Raw genomic sequence first — 21,225 nt, forward strand, 5'->3', positions numbered from 1 at the left:
AGCCCAGGCAGGAAGGAATCCTGAACAAAACTGGGAAGCCAGGCTGGGAAATGTGCAGAGCGAAGGGACACCTTCTCTGGGGAGGAAGCAGCACTTCTTGAGTGTATGGTGCTTAAGCCATCTACCTGGGAACAGGGGTCAGGGGTCAGACGAGTGTTTTCCAGGGCTCGGAGGTGCCCCGTGGGACTGGCAGGCTTCAATGGGCGGCAGCAGGAGACTGCTCCAGGTGGAGCAGAAGCCACTTCCCTAGAGGAGCTTTGAGCTGAGCAGTCTGATCCGCCACTACCATACTTAGCCAATTACCTTCAAGTTTGGGCCTACTTTGGAGATGGAGAGGAACAGTAAATAGATTTTCCTTACACTGAAATATGAGTGAGCTATAAGAGTTTTTAAAGTTTACTTCAAAATTGGCGTGTGTCAGGGCCATATCACAGAGGTGTATTAAAGCCACCTTGTCTTCATTCTCTGGCTCCAGACCCTGCATCATGGATGCTGTTTCTGAAATAAATGGCACCTTTGCCCTCCGCCTTTTCAAGATGCTGTGTGAAGACAACCCTTCTCACAACTCTTTCTCCTGCCAGCCTCTCCTGGGCCCTGGCCCTGGTCCTCCCGGGGGCAAAAAGGAACACCACTGCCCAGATTGTCCAGGTCAACTGCCTCTCTGTGGCCAGGGGACAGGCTGCCTGAGTTCTCAGGTCTTCTGCTCTGTTGTCTCCCAGCCTCATGCCTCAGGAGGGAGATGCAAAGGGCAGGGCTGGGGTCTCCATCCCTCAGATTTTTAGGAAAAGTTTTCCATTAATAACCTGGTAAAATGATCAAAACTTTTCCTATCACTTTGTCTTTATTTTAAAAATGATGAAATCATTTGACATCTATGCAGTTGAGATCTAATCTCATTTCTGGAATAAAAGACTGTGTAACTATAATTTTCTTTGGTAAGGAAGGATAGATTGATGTCTCCTTCAAGTCACTGATATACCATGCCAAAACCAGTTTGGCTCAGTGGATAGAGCGTCGGCCTGCGGACTGAAAGGTCCCGGATTTGATTCCGGTTCAAGGGCATATACCTTGGTTGCGGGCACATCCCCAGTGGGGGGTGGGGGGGATGGGTGTGTGTGCAGGAGGCAGCTGATCGATTTCTCTCTCTCAGCGATGTTTCTGACTATCGCTCTCTCTTCCTCTCTGTGAAAAATCAATAAAATATATATTTTTTTTAAAAAGTCACTGATATACCAACTTGCCCTCCTAGCTCAGGTGTAAGCAGAAATATGCTAAGAGGACGTCAGTGCTAGTTAGGTGAGTTTAACAAATACTCTGTAAATATCTGGAAATGATGAAGGTTTCCTTTCTGTTTGTTCCAAGGGGTTTTATAAGGAATTTTTTATGCTTAGACTATGCCAAGTGGTTACTTTTGATCTCATAGTTTGTAGGGTCATCATATTGGCCTCCCTTGAGCTTATCATGGTTAGTATGTGGCCACTTTCATCCATGGAGTTGAAAGTAATTTTAGAGACAGGAAAGCAGTTTTCAGAAAGGGGGGTCGTTGGGAGAGGAAGACATACATAATGGGCAGAGACAGCTCCTAGTCACCAGATTGCTTCTCTTACATTCACAGAGGACATAGCCATGTTAGAAGATAAGGGGAAGAAGAAGGGAGGCAGGGACACTGAGTGACCTATGAACCTTTGGAACTAATACCATGTAAGGAATAAGGAGAAAGTTGCCAATTAGGAAAGCTCGGGGAACATAAATTAGGGAAGAATCCAATTAGGAGGTATCATGTTCAGACAAAGAAGTTACCAGCATATATAAACCGATACACACACACACACACACACACACACACACACACACACACACACAAGAAAAAAAAAAACCTCAGGGAACGAAAATTTTTCCATTAGAGAGAGAGAACAGGTTTCCAATTTGGAAACTCCTTCCCAGGGGTATATGATTGGTATACAATTACAATAAATTTCTATACTATTGCTTAAACATCTTTTAGTCTGAGAATTTTATTCTCAAACTTCATAGGACAACCTACAATGAGAATCTGAGTTTGCCAAATTCTGCATCTCAGAGTGAAGGGATTATGTCCTTATATGAGCACTGATTTTAGGTATTGATTTTAAGTATAAAAAATATGGACCTGAAATTAGTCCCTGGGCCTGCTCTTCTGACAGAACAGCTCTATGCCCTACTCCCAACTCTTGGGAAGCATCTTCTGTTTGGTCAGTGGAACTTTCCAGAATTGAGCTGAATGTGGCAGCCCAGGTTTGGGATCAGAAGGGAGAGTCCTGTGCCTTTCTCAGGCCAGAGTCTGAAAAACAGAGCTTCCAGCCAGGCATCCAGTTCAGCCAAGCCCATCCAGGATGGAGGCAAAGGCCAGGCAGGACTCAGGTCCTAAAAGGACAAGGATTGGGACAAGAGTTCTAAGTTTACCTTGGCATGGCACAAAGGCCTTCTGGAGTTCACCTGGAGACTTTGGCCTGGGTATACTCTCACTGGGGATTGAGAAAAACTCTGCCCCAGAATATATCCCCTGAGTGGCCTGGACTTCACCAAATCAAGATTCCCTGGGAGCATTTTGATCAGTCACATATATCAGCATTACAGTTAGGTGCCTGAGTTCTGCTGCTAGGTGTAGCCCTTATTCTGCCACTTACTAATTGCACAATTAAATAAGTACTACAGTATCCACACCTGACTTCTTCATCTGTAATTATACTTATCCCAAAGGGTGGTGTTGAGGATGAAGGCTATGATATACTTTGGACAATAAGCGTACCTTTAGAAAGGGTTCAAAAAATGATAGCTTCTATTATCGTTTTAAATTAATCAGATTGTTCTGTCCCTGATGCATTGCTGAGACCACAGAAAGTGAGGAATAACATCTTTTATGGAAAGGTGTTTTTAAAAAAAAGGGGGGGGGGCAGGAGGGAAGAGATAGGCATTGGTAAATTAATGCAGGGTTCAGGATGGAAAAGGGAAGAGTCTGGGCTGGAATGGACAGGATGAAGGTGTCTCTGGGCAGCCAGAGGCAGCATAAGGGAAGGTCCTGAGTGCTGAGGCAGAGCAGGGGAGAGTGTGGTTACAAGTGAAGATGAAAGGGGGCAGCAATTGAATTTGAGGAACCAGCTAGTATTATAAGAAATATTAATCATGCTCTGTTAACCTGGATTCTGGTTAAAGAAGGCACATTCTATCCCGACTGGAGTTGACCTAAAGATGCAGCCTTCCTCCCCATTTGGAGTCGCCTATTATCATGGAACAATTAACAACTATGCTGCAGAAACCAGAATTGCCAGCCTTTGAAGATCCCCAGCCCTTGTGCACACCTGCAGGGCTTTGCAAAACTCCAGCCTGCTCTACTGTTAACCTCCCATCTGCTTCTCCCTTTGGCTATTTCCTCCATGTAATCCCAACCCTTGCTTATCACTCAGCCCTTTGAAGACCCCTAGTCCTTTTGCATATCTGAAAACTGTCCTTCTGCCTGCTTCTCTCTTGTACTTTTACTATATAAGCAACTGACTCAGGGTGGGGTGCAGAGCAGATTTCTGTGGCTAACCTGCTGCTCTCCCATACCTCCAGCAGTATTAGAATAAACGCTCATATAGTATTCAACCCTGTCTCTGCTTCATTGTCTCAAGTAGTGACAGGCAGCCCAGACCCATTGTTTGTCTGGTTACAAAGAGGCTACAAAAGGACAGTGCTTTAGGTCTAGGAGGCCTCCCTCTATCTCCCTCATGTTAAATGCCCTCTGGCAGCTGCCACTGGAATGGCCCCCTTCTGGAATAAGTATCACCTTTTGCTTTACCACTGCCCATCCTTCCCTGGTTCTCACCCTGCCTTGCAAAGTACTCTGAGTGAGAATGAGGAAGGAAAACAAGAGTCAGCTTCTCAGTTGCTTGTTCCTCCCCCATTCCCTGGGGCTGTACAACAGCAAACCATTCCTCTCCAGCTGCTTGAAGATTCTGCTGAGACTTGCTATCTCCTTGAGCACAACAAGCTGTCAAACACACAATCACACATTTCTCACTCATCTCTGGATCCAGACTTTCCCCCATGGAGGCCCACTCTGAAGCCAATGGCACCTCTGGCCCTCCCTCTATTAAAGAAACTATGAGAAGAAAACCCTTCACACAATGTGCATTTCCCCCTAAATATCTCCTCTGCTGTGGACATGCCCAGAGGCATCCACTGCAAAAGGAGAAAAAGTGTATGCAGTCATTAGAATTGTTTGTGAAAAGTTTTTGGTTTTTCCTTCCAACATATAGAATAACAGTTCTATGTGGCTCTGTTGTGAGGCCACATAATCAGTTCTGGCTGTTGAGTTGTAGATATTTCAGAATTTACCAGGCAACCAGAAAATGTACAAGGAGTACTGAAGATTCAGGAAAACCCTATATTTAAAGCAGCACTACTGGCTCAGGGTAGATCCAAAGACTGAACAACTTATACAATGAGATGATTCCTTATATATATATATTTCTAAATTCTTTGTTTTCTTACTTCTGGCTTTTGCAGCCCTACCTGTCAGTTAGAATGGGGAAGTAAGATTAAAGCTAAAGGTCTGGCCTGGGTGGTACTAGTGACCTCCCCTCTGGCTAAGCTGTTAAATTCTTAGTTTGTGGCCCTTATAAACTGGGAGTTTTGGGTAGACACATTATTGCCTAAAAAAGGGGCAGTGACTTAATTATAGGCTAACAAGAATGTGCAGAAGGATACTGGTTACTGGCACAAATTCAGATTGATAGCCCCTCCAGGTTGCCCCTTATATTCTCCCTCATAGAAGTAACACACATGGGAATATTTAACTGAGAGTTTGAGATCCTCTTGATTTCTTTGATCATTTTGAAAAAAACTTTCAAACAATTCTCAAGTCTGTCTCCAGAAGGTCTTAAGGATCATCAAAATGATCCCTTATAGAATTTGGCATTTATGGAAAGACTAGATTAAGAGCTTGTAACTTTGATCAAATAACAAAAATTAAACTGACAGACCTCCCATGCTAATGAATTGGCTATTCTGGCCAATCAGCTATCAAAACTATTCAAAAAAGAAAAAAAGGAAATTGGCAAAATAATGCACTTACACCTCCAACAATTTAACAACCAAATCAAATCTACTCAGATGTCTCCTAGACAAGGGGCGAAAGGAGTCTGTTTTTACTGTGGAAAGCCAGGTCACCATAAGAAAAATTGTAGAACACTGAATGGGATTTACAAAGAAAAAACAAACATGCAGCTGCTCATAGGATTTAAGAGGGTTGTTCCCTTTCTCCTTGCTAATATTTTGGAAGAAATTGAAATTATCCTAAAAGGGGAAGTTACTAAGGCTCTTATAGACACTGGGGCTACTTTACTCTTAATGCTACCCAACTAAGTTTCCCTCTCCCTCAGAGTAAAGCTTCTGTGCAAATGCTAGGAATATACAAACAATGACAATTTTAAAATCAAAACCTGTACCCTTTCAACTAAGGAATATTATGCGGCAACACATATTCTTACTGGTCCAATGGGCCCTGATTCACCTGATATGGAGAGATTTTCTTAAAACCCATAATGCCCATACATCCTTTTCCTGGAAGAGTGAAATATTTTAAAAAAATAATATGAGACCCGAGCACAGATTGGTAGTTGAGCTTAATGTGCCATTCTGAGCAAAGGAGAGAGCGGCAAGGGTTGATTTCCAAGGGAAAGCAGGCAATCTGTAGGGACATGAGAGAGAGCAAATGTGCAATAAACAAATGAACAAACCCTTGCTTTGCCATCCAGAAATTATGGGGCACAGATAGCAGTCCCACAAACAGGCTTTGCTATATTCCTCCCTGTCTGCACATTCAGTTCATATTATGATGATAAGGTGATAGCTCTCTTCCTTTAGCAAGTTTTTCTATCTGAATTTCCTGAGGTATGTAAAGAAGAGGGTCACCATTTCTTTCTGGATCTTTTCTTTCTTTTAATTAGCCAGTTTAAAATAATCACTATCCCAAAATTCATATTTTGAATGGACAAAGTCTGGTTCCCCTCCATAATAATGTAGTGTTTTCTATAAGCAACAGGAAAGTTATTCAAATGACATATGGCAACACCCAATAACAGCAGTACAATACTTAATAGCTCTTTAAATCTAACTAGAGGCTCAGTGCATGAAATTCAGGGGGAGGGGGGATCTGGATCCTTAGCCTGGCCTGCACCCTCTTGCAGTCCAGGACCCCTTGGGGGATGTCTGACCAATGGCTTAGGCTTGCTCCTGGAGTGGGCCTAAGCAGTTGGTGGACATCCTTAGTGCTGCTGCAGAGGTAGGAGAGGCTCCTGCCACTGCCGATGCCAATGCACTTGCCAGCAGTGAGCCTGGCTTCTGGCTGAGTGGCAGTCCTCCTGTGGGAGCGCATTGAGCACAGGGGGCAGCTCCTGCATTGAGCATCTTTCCCCTGGTGGTCCGTGAATATCATAATAACAGGTCATTCTCCTCTCAGCCCTCCTTCAATTTGGTCAATTTGCATATAAAGATATTATTATATGGGATGACCTAGCAGTTCTCTCAAAGAAATGGTAGCAAAGACTCACCTGAGAAACCTACTCTGGGCACGGGCTACTTCCAAAAGACAAAGGCAACATGTTATGAGGTCATGAACATGTTATGAGGTCATGAACACAGAGAGTGTGGCTGGAGGGTCAATGCCTGCTAAGGACATAATGCAAGTAACCTTGCCTTCTGCCAGTGATAGTTCATCAAAGAGGCCAATTTAAAATAAGGCACTGCCCACAGTAGATAAAAGGAAGAGGCAGATGTCTGATAAAGCTGCAACCATTGGATCTTTGGTGAGACTGCAGGAATAGGATAAATAAAAGACACCCTCTCCCTTCCTCTGGGATGTGTGCACAGCTGGGGGGTAGTGTAACTGGACATCCAATGGGTCCAGGATGCCTGTCACTACTTGAGCCAATTAAGCAGAGTCAGGGTTGAATCATGTATGAGTACTTATTCCAATAATGTTGGCAGTATGGAAGAAATCCACAAAAATATGCTCTACTTGAGGAGATGGACAAAGATTACCTGGGAAAGTAAGAGTTACAGGTATAGGAAAGTAGGCAAGGTATAATGGTTACAGGCAATGTGGTCTGGAGGCGGTCAGAGAAGGCAGATACTTCCGGGTGCCTCCAGGACCAGATTACAGGCAATAGGAGCTGGGGTTTGCACACACCCGGTGCCTCTTCTGAGGCTAGATTGTTTCAGCAACAAGGTTGTTAATCTAGGCAGTTCTCAGAAAAGGAGGATGGACTGCATTCCAATGTTAGCTCCCATGTCTCAGGGCATACAACTTTCAGCCAGATCAGAATGTCCTTTCTCTAAGCAGAACAGAATAATCACAGAGCATGATTAATATTTCTTATAACTACCCTGTGTTACTCCCAGACTTTGTGATCCCCAAGGACCACCAGGGAGCCGAGTCCGATGCAATAAACAGAAGAGCCTTTTCCATGTTAGCATGGGCTCTGTCCCACTCACGCTGGCAGCATGGCAGAAGAGAGAGCGAATTTCGCCCAGTCCAGGGGTTTTACTCTGGTCAGTGGTGATGTCACTGCCTTGGCTAACCCTGATTGGGATGAGTCCAGTTACAAAATGGAGGATAACTCTGCCCTGCCCCACAGTGGAGTCAGGAGCTCATCCTTGTCCCACCCTGCCCTCTCATTCCCCCCTTGTCTTATGTGCCTGAGTCAACTCATTGACTCAGTCTCCTTCCTTTCAGCATAAACAACAAATACAGTTACCAAGACCCTTAGTACCACAGTTCCCATCAGTATTGTCCTCACTGAAGTCCAGTTCCCCTCTTGCAGGCATTAGTTCTCCTCCTGGCCTGCATGGAGCCCAGGCTAGGGATCTCACAGGTGAGGCGACTAGTTGCCAGGATCCAGGCCATGCAGGAGTTGGGAGTCATGTAGTCAGGTCTGGGTGTCATCTACTTCAACAGCAGTGGGCGTGCTCAGGATAACAGTGTAGCATCCCTTTGAGTCATTGGGCAGTGAATTTCTTTACCCACATTGAGTTCCTGGGCTACAGGGTCTGCGGTGGGCACTGGCAGTGCATCTGGAACAAGCAAACTGCAGAGCCTGTAAGGACTTGAGCAAGGGAATGATTCCCTCCCCCACAGAAAAAGGGGAAACTTGTCCCAGTAAGGGGTACACCTGGCCCTCAAGAGGGCAAAGGACAGGGGGGTTGGTCCAATTTTCACCGATTCTAGGACACATTTAGTTAAACCCTTTTTCCAGAGTCTCACTTTACCTGTCCTAAGGCTAGAGCTATACTTTGAGATACCTTAGCTACCAAGGTGGGGCTGTTATCTGATACTGGCAGACTGAATATAGGTATAATCTCCTGGAGCAATCTCTTGACTACTATTGAGGTAGTTTCCATTCTAGTGGGGTACACTTCAACCTAATCTGAAGTGTCTACAAAAATTAGACCTTAATGCTGGTGGTTTAATCTCTGAAATCCACCTACCAATGCTCTCCTGGGGAAGTTCCCTGGACCCGAATTCCCAGGGGGACTCCCTTACCTTGCTTGGCATTTACCTGTGCACAGACAGTACTTCTAGCAACTCTGCTTCACAGAAGTTCAGAAGTCTTGGTGACACTTAAGTGGGTAATTTGGTGAAACTGGGCAACTCTGACCTAGAGCCTCTGGGACCAATAGTCTTGTCATCTGGAGGGTCCACCAATCATCTGGCCCTTCAGTGGCTTGCTTCTGTTCAGCCGATTCCTTCTGGCTGCAGTTGGTAACCCTCTTTTCTCTGTGGATGGCAGTGTCTCCATCAAAGGGCCTGGATTAAGGCCAAAAGTTCTGGAATTGTGCCCAACTGGTGTGGTCCAGGGTGACTACCACTGCCCCTGCATATCAGGTCCCATCCTGAACGTAACTGCTCCCATCCGTGAACAGTACCTTGTAGTCTGTTACCTCTGTGCAGTCATGAATGGGTTCCTCCATCATCATCTGGAAGAAGGCTGGCAGGGTTGATGGCCAGAGTCTTATGAATCCGGACACAGGGCTGGTCCAGGAGAAAAGCTTGGCCCATCCAGTTTAGCTCCTGGCCAAGTCTGCTTATCTGCCTCCTTTCACCAGCAATGCTGTGGTGGCCACTGCCTGGAAGCACGCTGGCCACCCTACTGTCACAGGGTCCAGTCTCTTAGACAGATAGGCAACAGGTCTCTTCCAGGGACCTAGAGTCTGAGTGAGAACCCCTTTGGCAATGACTCTTACCTCACTCATGTAGAGGTGGAAGGGCTTCGTGACGTCTGGCAAGGCTAGGGCAGCTGCTGAGATAATTGCCTTCTTTAGCTCCTCAAAGGCCCGTTGTTCCACTTTGGACCAGTTCAACAGCTGCATTCCCCCAGTGCGTGTTCCTTCCGAGGACCACAGTCCTTCTTGATGTCCAAGGAAAACAGGCAGCTTGTCTGGTGGCTTCCTGGGCTGATGTATGAGTCCTATTGGCTCTCTCAAGACTAAATAGGGTGCCCCAATGCCCATCAGGAAACTAACAGACTTGCCTCTCCTAGCTAACCTGTCAGGACATTCTCTTTATAACTTTTATAAAAATCTTATCTTCCAAAAGTACATAACCATGCCTCAAATTTTAAAGAAAAGGCAATGGAGGAGGGAGCAGGTCCAGTACCTGTTCCCAGGCCTCTAACCTTTTGAAATTTAAAATGCCACATTTTCCCTACAGATATTTATCTGCATTTCTAAGCCCCCGTCTACTCCCCCCGCCAGAACATCAGTCGCAGGGGGTTAAATCATGCAAATAATTGTTTTCACATTGTTTTAACACAATTCTAAATAAATTATAAACCTTTGTGATGAAGTCTACTTAAATCTATAAAGTAGACACACATGACTGAAACCAAAAATGATTCCCAAAGTTTAAACAACCAAATGTACAAAATACAAGATGCAGGTACAAGCCCAAATTCAAGCTTACAATGTGATTACAAATGATAACAAAAATGGCATATGAGAAAAGCAAAACAAAACAAATTAATATGGCTATCACTTTTTCTACATTAAGAGAAAAATATATGACTTGGCCTACTTCTTCACAAGAGGCACACTATAAATTCCCAACAAATTTACTTAGGTCTGTATGAAACAACCTGGGTAGGGCTCAAGCATCATATAGATTCCTCATCTGACAAATGAGAATAAATCAATCCTTGAGATCTTTGATCATTACTGCTTATTCTTAACACATTCAATACAGTTTAGCCTGCCATATTCTAGGCATTTAGTTACTGCAATTAACTTTTCCTAATTCAATTTATACTTTGAACTTTTAAAGCTGGCAAGTCAAATATATTTGGCTTTTTTTTTTTTAGATTAATAACATTACATTTCTAAGAAAAAATACAAGACATCATAATTAAGAGCCTCAATTCTGTTCTCTAGATTTTTGATGAGGCAAATCTAAATTTTACTTTCCTGTCTTTTTTTCTTTTACATCCTGCTTACTTAGTGGGGAGTTTCAGCAACAGATCTGGTCACACATTTTTTTTAGATCTCAAAATTTTTTCTGAAGTTCAAACAAAGCATTGAATAATCTCTTTGCAGGAGAGCTAATAGTCTTTCTCTCTCCAGCCTCCCCTAGAACTCTCCGCACCAGAGGCAGTTTACTAAGATTTAAGACAATGTCAGAAAAAATAATGAATTTTGTTCATAGGTCAATCACAATTCATACTTAAGTAGCTATATGACTCTGCTTAGCTGATGCCAATAACAAACACTAACCATTGTAAGCAAGGCCATCTGGGCAGCTTCACCACGGAATCACCTGCCACTCCCTGCAGATCACTGGAGTAGCATTCAAATGCAAATGAACACATTCTTTAGCTGAAGATTCCCAGCCATTCAGGTAAACTTGTTACCATTACCATCTAGTTTCTGCCTCACAGCGGAAATTTCAAAAGCTGCTTACAATGACTTGGGAAACCAGTTTTAATTTATCTCCCAGTTAATCTCCACCATTTTAAAAACTCATTCTGTACACAGAAAAGAGTTTTAAGCACAGCCCAAAACTATGCGCACTCGTTTTGAACTGGCCTTTTCACTTTACTGAGCACAGAGATTCGCCCTTGAGCTCTTCTCCCGTACCCGATATTGCCACGGACCCAATGCTTCCACACCGGCCCAGGCCCCCCGGGCCCAGCTCCTAGAGCGAGGCTGCTGCCGCCGCCGTCCCAGCCATGCTACTCAGGAGGCCCCCGAGGAGGAAGCGCGAGTCGCCCCAGCGGCTTCCCGGCTCTGCCTCCCCTTCTCCAGGCAGCCAGCAAATTAACCCAAATGCCTGCTCCCTGAGCAAGGCCACCACTGCCCAGCCATGCTCCAACGCGCAGACTGAGCCCCGCGGGAGCCCCCGCTCCGACCCAACGCCACCAGGGGGCCCCGCACCACCATGCAGGCCACACTTCGCCGGCTCCATCCTGGGGCGCCATGTAGCCCGCCGATACCAAACTCAGACCTGGGAATGGTTTCCGCACGTGAGGCAATGGCTCACGCTGCTCACCTCGTCCTGGGAGATGCTACCATCCCTCTCTCCATATGAGGGTCCCTCTAGGACCCTCCTGGGAGATCAGAACGTCTTCCAACCTCCTGCCAGTGGTCTTATGGTGCGTCTACCAGACGTATTTGGGCACCAATTCCATGAAGGGTTTTATGTCACTCCAGAGCACTCACACAAGGATACAGACAAACACACACCTACCACGGCCAGTCAGGCTATCCGGATTTGGGCCTTCATGGTCCTAGCTGGGGATCCCAGACGAATTGCCCCATATGTTACACCCAGACTTCGTGATCCCCAAGGACCACCAGGGAGCTGAGTCCGATGCATCCAGAAGGACCACCAGGAAGCCGAGTCCGATACAATAAACAAAAGAGCCTTTTCCATGCTAGCATGGGCTCTGTCACACTCACGCCAGCAGCATGGCAGAAGAAGCGCAAATTTCGCCCAGGCCAGGGATTTAACTCTTGTCAGGGTTAGCCTTGGCTAACCCTGATTGGGCTGAGTCCAGTTACAAAATGGAGGATAACTCCGCCCTGCCCCAAAGTGGAGTCAGGAGCTCATCCTCACCCCTCCCTGCCCTCTCACCTGTTTCCCTGAAAATAAGACAGTGTCTTATATTAATTTTTTTTTCCCAAAGTTGCGCTAGGTCTTATTTTCAGGGGATGTCTTATTTTGGGGGAAATACGGTATAACCAGTCCCCATTATTGTATTTCTGCCCCTAACAGTAGATCAAGTCTACCCTAAGGTTCTTATGTAAGGACAGTTTGAGGAGGACCCTCAGCTCTGAGTTCTGCACCATCCCAATTTGTGAGGGCAGGCCAGCAGTGCTCCCATCATGCTCTTGCTCCTAGATTCATTGCAGAAACTTTGGCTTTCTTCCAGTGCTTTTGGGGACTGTGGCAAAGAACCTGACTCCTTTCCTTTCCTCATATATTTTAGCAGAGGTTTAGTTACCAACACTAGAATACAACTTTCAGGTGATCACTCTCCAGTTTTTCTTTCAAACTCAAAGGGACCATGTGCTAGAGAAGATTCTTCATTTCACTGGCTTTCCTTCCCTAAAATATGACAATAGATTTGAAATGAATGTCAACATAAGAAACATTTAGACTTGTGAGTAATTTTTGTGAGTTTTCTTGAGCCAAACTGTAGACAATTGATGGGAAGCAAAATCAAGGGGGTTGAGCTAATGCTCCAGAGAATGGCAGTTTTGCCCTTGTTTTATATATTAAAAAAAGAAAGAAAGAAAGAAAAAAAAAAGACGTAGTGGGTTACATGAAATCCATTGGTAATAGATTAGAGAGGCAGGAGAAAATGAAGTGGGGAAACCTCTGGGAGTGGGTGAAAAGTAAAATAATAGGCATATTTCTTTTATTTAGGTGGGTATAGGTTAGTTAGTAAGAATCAACAATTAACTCAATAACAATGAGGTAATCTGTAGTCTTTGCAGAATGGTGCCTGTGTTTTCAGGGGTCTGGAAAAAGGAAAATTACTTTGACATTCCAAAATATGTTATTGTAGATGCAAAAGACAATAGGTTCAGTTAAAGTAAATATTGACCATTTTCAGGCAAGTTGCTGGACTAGGATATGACTAGCTGCCATAAACTGCTTTTAGTTTAAAAGTTTTAATTTCAGACCATCCTTGTGGTTATTTTAGGTTTCTGAATTTGTAAGGCCACTATGCAGGCCTCCCCTGAGGTTGTTAGGTTAGCATGTGGCCCTTTCATCAACACATCCCCTTTTTGGTCATAAATCAATCCAAAGAATGCATTGATGATCATCATTTTGCTGAATAATGGGGTCCCATGGTGCTGCTAATGAAGGCTCATGTGTCAGCATTTGTCCTGCTAAACACAGTGGATTGCTGGGTATGGGGCAAAGACCATAATATTTGATGGCATTCACGGTTGAATGATTATTTAAAATAAAAAGGCAACAAACAGCCAAAACAAGTTTGGCTCAGTGGATAGAGTGTCGGCCTGCGGAAAGAAAAGGAGGTGAATGGGAGGCAGTCAGAGGCTATGTGACCTTGTTAAAAAAATATTCTGATCATACCTAATTTTTCAGTTATCATAATCTGAGTCTTATTGCTGCTTATCTTAAGTTTTGTTTTTCTGCATCTAGTATAACATTTACATACCAGGAACAAAAGCATCAGTATTAAACCTGTAACACTGACTAGGAACAGAACATGTCTAATGCTATACAAGGAAGGGTCTGAGGGGAACAAGCATCCCAGTCAACTGAAAAACCCTTTACATGTATTATCATTATTTTTTATTAAGCTAGTTATATGTTTTCCTTCTTCATACACTGTCACTTGCACCTTATGATATGTTTGGCCAGGTAAATGAAGATTTTCTACTATTTAGTTATACAGAAGCTCTAATTTTTCTATTAGCCAGTTAGTTGCAATAGAAATGACTTCTTGGGGAGGATTAATTTCAATTTGCCAGTACTTCGGATTTTCAGTATCAATATCATAGATTTATTAACCTTATGCAAAGTTATTCTGCTTATAATTACATATTGTTTTCACTATGAAACCATAAGGAGGGTAATAACAATATAAAAATTATTTTATGGAAGTCAGATTAAAAATGGCAGGGAGTAAGTGGATGATGCACGGACATGCTCCCAGAACCAAACTGGAATTATAATTAAAATACAGAAAAACTTCCTGAATAATCAACAGAAGACTCACTGAAGAGAACCCTGATAACTAAGGACCTAAAGTGAAGACCACATAGAGACTGATAGGAAGGGTGGAGGTGCAAAAGGGCTGGCCAGGCTCCCACAAATAGCAAGTGAAGTTCCAGAGAGATATCTAAGCTGTGGGGGGTTCCCACTGAGAAATCTGAGGTCTAGGCCCCAAACTGGGTCCCCCCAGCAAAGAGCACCAGAACTGAGAAGGGTACCCACAAAATGTCTGACTATGGAAAGCAGCAGGGTTGCAATCTGCCAGGAAGAGATGGCTAGAAATTCAGGCACCCTCTTAAAGGACCAACACACAAAATTCCCTGTTAGAGTCACCCATCTTGTGCTCTGGCAGAGGGAGGACAGGGCAGACTGGTGCTGTGTGAGCAAAAGCCAGGATCAGAGGCTCTGAGGTTAGAGCTCAAAAGGCAGAAACCCTAGTTTTCTGTGCTGAGTCATTCCCTCATGCTGGGAAGGGCGTCCTTCACACCCAGGATGTACTGGACACTTTGCCTGGGGAGAAGACAGATGATTCACCCTTTTGGAAAACACTTTCTGATAATGTGGAGTTGCTAAGGTCCATTAACAGACCAACAGTAACAATTTCCAGGCAGAAGCAATTGCCTCACTCTGTTGAAAATAAAACTCTTGCCACACCTGTGGACAATTGCCTGAGGGCAATTCAAGACAAAATCCTATCAGTCTATAGAGGCAGTCTTGGGAGGCTTTAATTTTGCCTGATCTTATTAGTCAGAAACCACATTTGACACTGTCTTGCACTAGAGATTGAAAAGCATAGCAGATATACCTAATACCTAGTCACAAACCCAAACAAGCAGCCAAAATGAGGGACAAAGAAACAACCCCCAAATAAAAGAACAAGAGAATTCTCCAGAAGAAGAGATAAATGAAATGGAGTTAAAGAATTTATCTGATACAGAGTTCAGAATAATGATGGTAAAGATGCTCAACATCATGAGAAAAGATATAGTAACTATGAAAACAGAAAAAAAGAATGGCATAGCACAAATAAAGAACACATTGAAAGGAATACACAGCAGGTTAGGGGAATCTGAGGATCAAATCAGTGAATTATAAGACAGTGTTGAAAAAAAATCACTCAATCAGAGAACCAAAAAGAAAAACAATTAAAAAACAGGAGGACAGCTTAAGGTAGCTCTAGCAATGGCCTTTGAAAATCTACAGAAAGTGCTCATCAGTGACAGCTTGGACCCTTACTGTCAAAAGATCCTTCAAGATTGAGGGCTGCAGGTGGTGGAGAAGCAGAACCTGAGCGAAGAGGAGCTGATAGCCGAGCTGCAGGACTGCAAAGGCTTTATCCTCTGCTTGACCACCAAGGTAACCGCAGATGTCATCAACACAGCAGAGAAGCTCCAGGTGGTGGGCAGGGCCAGCAGCAGTGTGGACAATGTGGATCTGGAGGCCACCACAAGGAAGGGCATCCTGGTCATGAACATTCCCAATGGGAAGAATCTTAGTGCTGTGAAGCTCACCTGTGGGATGATCATCTGTCTGGCCAGGCAGATTCCCCAGGTGACAGCTTTGATGAAGGATGGCAAATGGGACTGAAAGAAGCTCATGGGAACCAAGTTGAATGGAAAGACCCTGGGAATTCTTGGTCTAGGGAGGATCAGGAGAGAGGTGGCCGTAATAATTCAGTACTTCGGGCTGAAGAATGCAGGGTACAACCGTATCATCTTAGCAGAGGACTCAGCCTCCTTCAGCACTCAGCAGCTGCCCCTGGAGGAGATCTGGCCCCTCTGTGACTTCATCACTGTGCACACCTCTCTCCTGCCCTCCACCACAGGCCTGCTGAATGATGGCACCTTTGCCCTGTGCAAGAAGGGCATGTGCGTGGTGAACTGCGACTGCGGAGGGATCATGGACAAGGATGTCCTTCTCCAAGCCCTGCAGTTGGGGCAGTGTGTGGGCGCAGTGTTGCCTGTATTCACGGAGGAGTCACCTCAGGAGCATGCTATGCTGGACCACCAGAACATTATCAGCTGCTCCCACCTGGGTGCCAGCACCAAAGAGGCCCAGAGCCACTGCGGGAGGAGATCGCTGTCCAGTTTGTGGACATGGTGAGGCGGAGAGCCTTTACTGGGGTCATGAATGCCCAGGCCCTTACCAGCACCTTCTTTCCACACACCAAACCTTGGACCTGTCTGGCAGAAGCTCTGTGGACTCTGATGTGAGCCTGGGCAGGGTCCCCTCCAAGGGACCATCCAGGTGGTAATTCAGGGCTTATCCCTGAAGAATGCCGGAAACTGCCTGAGCCCCTCAGTCATTGTCGGACTTCTCAAAAGCATGCGGATGTGAACTTGGTGAACGCCAAGCTGCTGGTGAAGGAGGCTGGCCTCAATTTAACCACCTCCCATAACTACACTGTGCCAGGAGAGCAAGGATGTGGAAAGGCCTCCTGAGTGTGGCCCTGGCAGGTGTCCCCTGCTAGCCTGTGAGCTTTGTCCAGGGCACCACACCTGTGCTGCAGGCACTCAATGGAGCTGCCTTCAGACCAGAAGTGCCTCTCCACAGGGATCTGTCCCTATTCCTGTTCTGGGCTCAGCCCTCCAACCCTGCCATGTTGCCTACCATAATTGGGCTCTGGTAGAGGCATGTATGCAGCTGCTGTCCTACCAGACCTCAGTAGTGTCCAATGAGGAGACCTGGCATGTAATGGGCATCTCCTCTCTGCTGCCCAGCCTGGATGCCTGGAAGCAGCATGTGACCAAGGCTTTCAGTTTCATTTCTGACCTTGAGGCTCACCAGGACCAGCCTTGGGGGCATTGTGATCAATATTGAGAGTCACATTCCTAGAGTTGACACCACTTATGTGGTCTGATCCCTGTAATAACAAATTAAGAAACAACCCACCCTTCCCTCCCCACTCCACCCCCCCCCCCCCCAAAAAAAAAAGAAGAGAGAATCAAATCTGGATCAACTGTGAAGAGCCAATGGCTTCCTAGGAGGTGGAGCTTTAGACGCTAACTGAAATAGAAACCAACCAATCAGAACCAAATTGGCTGGCAGAAGAGGGCTTTTGGGGATGAGATCAGGTCAGCAGGGGAGGGCAGTTGGGGATGAGACCAGACTGGCAGAGGTGGGCAGTTAGGGGCGATCAGGCAGGCAGGCAGAGGGGTTAGGAGCAATTAGGCAGGCAGGCAGGTGAGCAGTTAGGAACCAGTGGTCCCAGATTGTGAGAAGGATGTCCGATTGCCAGTTTAGGGATTGGGGCTAAACCAGCAGGTGGACATCCTTCAGGGGTCCCCAAACTGGAGAAGGTGCAGCCTGGGCTGAGGGAACCCATATACTTTCATGCACTGGGCCACTAGTATTTACACTGAGTGGCCAGATTATTATGATCTCTGAATGCATAATAATCTGACCACTCAGTTTATATCCTATATAATAAAAGGCTAATATGCAAATTTCTGCCTTGACCAGGAGTTCTACCAGCAGGCAGGCAGGCCAACTGCCCATGTCCCCTCCCCCTGGCCAGACTGGCCAGATCACATCCATGCACAATTTCATGCACAGGGCCTCTAATATATATACACTGAGTGGCCAGATTATTATGTGTTCAAAGATCATAATAATCTAGCCACTCAATGTCTATAAAATCGTAAGCAAACAGTTGTCCATTCAACTGTTCATTATGACATGCATTGACCACCAGCTTAAAACAGAAGCTGCCAAGCAACAGCAACTTTGCAGAGTGCCCCCTCTCACTCCCAGACCCATTGGGGGATGTCTGATTGCCAGTTAGGCCTTATCCCCCCAGGTCAGGCTAGGGACCCCACATGCTGGAGGGACCCCTGCTCACTCTGCAGATGCCCTTCGAACCCTGGCACTGCCCAGGTGTGGCTGGCTGGGGAGGGACCGCAGGAGGTTGGCTCCAGGGCATATCTGGCCAGCCTTAACCAGTCCTACCCCACTGGTCACCTTCTAATTAATTTCCCTTTAATGTACATGAATTCATGCACTAGGCCTCTAGTTATTTATATTAGTTTTTAATAATTCAAAGAAGTAGATTGGACTTTTGGTTTATCCCTGGAGCATTACAATCCAAGTAAGTTGTCAATTTTCCCAGATGAAGGCAAAGAGATATTGACTATCCTTTTCTACTAGAATTTTGAAGAACATACTACATTAATCTGTTATTGAAAAATAATGGCAGTTTTACAGGAATGGCTGATAAAAAAAAGTATGTGTGATTTTGAACCACAGGTTGTGTGGGTATAGCTATTTTATTTTAGTTTTGAGATTCTGTATAAATTTTTATTATTTGCAATTTTTAATTGGAAGGTAGGAGAATTACAAGGTATCATATTTGAAATTATAAGTCTGCTTGTTAAGTAATCTTGAATATAATGGGCTTAATTACAGCTAGGAATGGAATGGCAGCTGGGACAGACCAGGGGCAGAGTGGGGAGTATGGGTTGGCGGTTGGGGGCGGGGGGGAGGAGGGAGCCAGTGTATTAGGTCTTAAATAATATTGGTGAATATTAGGGAGAGGCAAAGTTACTTTAAAAGGAGTGGCTGACTTGATTTTGTCAATATCTGTACTGGAAAGGGCCCAAAGTGGTCTTGGAATATCCTGTAACAAATGTTTAGTCTCAAGATTATTTTCCTCTTTAAAATCATTATTTTTCCAATTGATTTAGCATTTGATTCATTTGGTTCTCAATACATTTCACCTTCCAGAAAAAGGATAGGTGGGCATTGTGGGTTTTAAGAAAATCTCTTGTTAAGTCAGATGGAAAAGGACAAGAACCATATGATTTCACTCATATGTGGGATATAAAACAGAAAGCAACAAAAGAAACGAAACAAACTCATGAACACAGACAACAGTATGGTGCTTACCAGAGGGCTGCTGCTGGTGGCAGGTAGTAAAGGATAAAGGGGGTCAGATATACAGTGAGGGAAGGAGGCTAGACTTTGGGTGGTGATCATGGAATGCAATGTACAGATAATGTGTTATAGAATTGTACATTGGAACTTACATAGTGTTATTAACCAATGTCACCACAATAAACTTAATTTTACAAAAGCTGAGAAAGTGAGCAGTTTGGGAGGATTAGCCCATGTGTGACAGGAATGGGTAGCCATGGCTGAGTTGCAATGATGGTCCTTAGAGTTGAATAAGTGTGGGCTCTGAAGACACTAAAGGCTGCAGAGATGTGAAAGCATTGATGGCTGAGAAGTGAATGGGGAAGATAAGTCAGATGCTAAAAACCAGCATGCAATTACCAGGGATGGAGAAATGGGGGATGGGAGGGGGGGGCACCCAGGCCTGCCCAGCCCCCGCTGGAGGGATCAGAAGGCGACTTTGGCTGGAGGGTTCCCGGAAGGCGAGGCGGGGTGGGGCTGAGGAGCAGTGGATGGCAGGACATTTCAGGAAACAGGAACAAGAGCAGAGAGCTTCCTAGAGCGCAGAGCTTGGGGTTTCCAGGAAGAAGGAGGGGAGGCTTGCCTGGGAAAGGCTTGCCTTAGGGATGGCAGCTGAGCTGTACTGAGAGAAATGGGCTCTGAGCCCCTGAGAGCTTCAGGCACCGCCCTGCTCCTGCGCGAGGCTAGCGGTTTGGGGACCGTCCTCTCCACCCCTCCACCCTTCTAACCCTCGATCGCCCACCCTTCCTGGGCGCCCCTTCCTCCCCGCTACGCGGGGCCTGGCCTGGCCGGAGCCGCCCTCCGCGCCTGGCTCGCTCCCAGAGCCCCAGCCCTGGGTCTCCATCCAGCTGCACCCACAGGCGGAAGCCGCTCCCTGAGCCCCCAGACCGCACACCTGGGAGGAGTCCAGGATACCAGGGGCGTCAGGGTAGGCGCAAGGGGCAAGAAAGGATCAGAATGGGGGCTGGGACAGGCCAGGGACGGAGTGGGGAGTGGGAGTGGGGGGATGAGGGGTGAGCAAGAGGGGGCAGGACCAAAGCGAGGCGTGGCACCGCTGCAGGAGAACCTGGGAGGAGGATCCCCGGTGTCCATCACCAGGGCCCAGGCCAGTGGAGGACGGACTAGTGGCACCTACACCACTCAGCCCATTAGTTTGTACCACAGCGCCCCCTGTATTTCCTTCATAGCACCAGCCAGCACCCCAATGAGGCAATTCCTTCATTCTGGGTTTCCACTAGAGGTCACTCACTGCCTGGAGAGGAGACCCAGGCTCCTCACCATCATGATCTGGGACAGCTCTAGGCGCGAGGTGCATCCACAAGGGTGGTCAAGGGGAGAGGAAGAGGTCAGGCCCAGGAGGCTGGAAGCCCGGGGAAGAGGAAGGACGGGGGCTCCGAATAAGGAGAGCTCTGTGGAAGGGCAGGGGGTCTGGTAAGGTCAGCCTAGGGTACCTGCGTGAACTGTGTCAGCTCCCAGCACCACCATAGGAGAGCTAATCACAAACCATCCGACAGTCCAGCCACTCGATGCCACTCAGACCACTGCCAGAGCCCGCTGCCTTTGCCAAGGTTGTCTCTAGATCATTAGATCCACACCTCGGGTGGGGCAGTGTATGTACATTCTGTGTTCATGGAAGTCTGAGGCATTGCTTTCTGCTGTCTCTCCAATTCGGTGTTTGGGATTTTATCTACACCTTAGAGCACTTTCACTACATTTTCAAAAATAAGCACATATAATTTAACTTCAAGCTTATAGTAGAGTTTTCTTTAACCTATACAAGTCCTTAAAATAGTTGATGTGTACCAGGCCTGAGTGGCTCAGTTGGTTGAGTGTCTTCCTGTTCACCAAAAGGTTGTTGGTTTCTTTCCTAGTCAGGCACATACCTAGGCTGCAAGTTCCACCCCAGGTTGGACATATAAAGAAGGCAGCAGATTGATGTTTCCCTCACATGGACTTTCCCTCTCTCTCCCTCTCCCTCTCCCTCTCCCTCTCCCTCTCCCTCTCCCTCTCCCTATAAGCATACACAGGGATTCAGAGATACAGATACAACT

General features: G+C 45.9%; 1 long non-coding RNA gene and 1 pseudogene across 2 annotated transcripts in view; one reads left to right on the plus strand and one right to left on the minus strand.

The window, feature by feature from the left end:
* Positions 1 to 21,225, minus strand: part of LOC311617049 — an 83,321-nt gene that overhangs the window by 30,119 nt on the left and 31,977 nt on the right. The window lies entirely within an intron of this gene.
* LOC311617424 (D-3-phosphoglycerate dehydrogenase-like) lies at positions 15,446 to 17,083 on the plus strand (annotated as a pseudogene). Its single transcript has one exon. The product of its transcript is annotated as a D-3-phosphoglycerate dehydrogenase-like (transcript).

The sequence above is a fragment of the Pipistrellus hanaki genome (genome assembly GCF_964339955.1).
Source record: "Pipistrellus hanaki genome assembly, chromosome: 2".
Classification (NCBI taxonomy): domain Eukaryota; kingdom Metazoa; phylum Chordata; class Mammalia; order Chiroptera; family Vespertilionidae; genus Pipistrellus; species Pipistrellus hanaki.